General features: G+C 36.2%; 1 pseudogene; it reads right to left on the bottom strand.

The window, feature by feature from the left end:
• Nucleotides 1–493: 493 nt before the first annotated feature.
• On the bottom strand, nucleotides 494–591 carry LOC124527401 (uncharacterized; annotated as a pseudogene).
• Between the last annotated feature and the right edge of the window lie 255 nt (nucleotides 592–846).

Genomic DNA, 846 nt, shown 5'->3' with positions numbered 1-846 from the left:
TTTGATCATCCCTATATTTTCTAACTCTGTTTATCACATTAAGTATGTTTGTTGTACATAACAGATCTGTTTTTTTTTTAAACCAAATTTGACATCTTGTCTTTCCGTAAGAGACTTGAATTAATTTGTGTTTAGGGTATAAAGTAGTATACTTGATGTTAGTCCTTTAATGTTTCTTGGTAATGTTATTTATTTTAATTTGTTTTTTTCTTTATACTTTTCCATGTATTTATTTATTTATTTTTAATTTTTAATGTTTACTGTTTATTTTTGAGAGACACAGAGAGACAGAGCACAAGTGAGGGAGGGGCAGAAAGAGAAGGAGACATAGAATTGAAGCAGGCTCCAGGCTCTGAGCTGTCAGCACAGAGCCCGATGTGGGGCTCAAACCCATGAACTGTGAGATCATGATGTGAGCCAAAGGAAGACACTTAACTGACTGAACCACCCAGGCACCCCAAATACTTTTCCTTTTAGAAGTGAGTTTTTTTTTAAATTTTTGCAATACTTCACAAATATGAACCAGCCATGTGAAGGGGTCATGCTAATCTTTGCATTATTCCAATTTTGATATAGAAACTACAAGAGGTTGCATGGGTCAAGTGTGTTTTAGTTCCCTTTTGAGAAACTAAATTCTTGATCTCTCTTTCCAGAGCTTCTAGAATGATCTCTCTTTCCTGATCTTCTCCTTAAGCCAGATCCTGAGAGGCAACTGTCGTTGCTATTTTTTCTCATAGCCACTTCCAGTCTTTCAGTAAGTCCTGTTCTTTGTGTCTAAAATACCTGGCCACTTCTCCACATTATCATAGTTACCCCTCCAGTCCAAGCAACTGTCACTTTTCCTTT

The sequence above is a fragment of the Lynx rufus genome, unplaced genomic scaffold (genome assembly GCF_022079265.1).
Source record: "Lynx rufus isolate CCGP_SWC_20201006 ecotype Redwood Valley unplaced genomic scaffold, mLynRuf1.p SCAF_5, whole genome shotgun sequence".
Lineage (NCBI taxonomy): Eukaryota > Metazoa > Chordata > Mammalia > Carnivora > Felidae > Lynx > Lynx rufus.
This window is presented reverse-complemented; position numbering and strand designations above follow the sequence as displayed.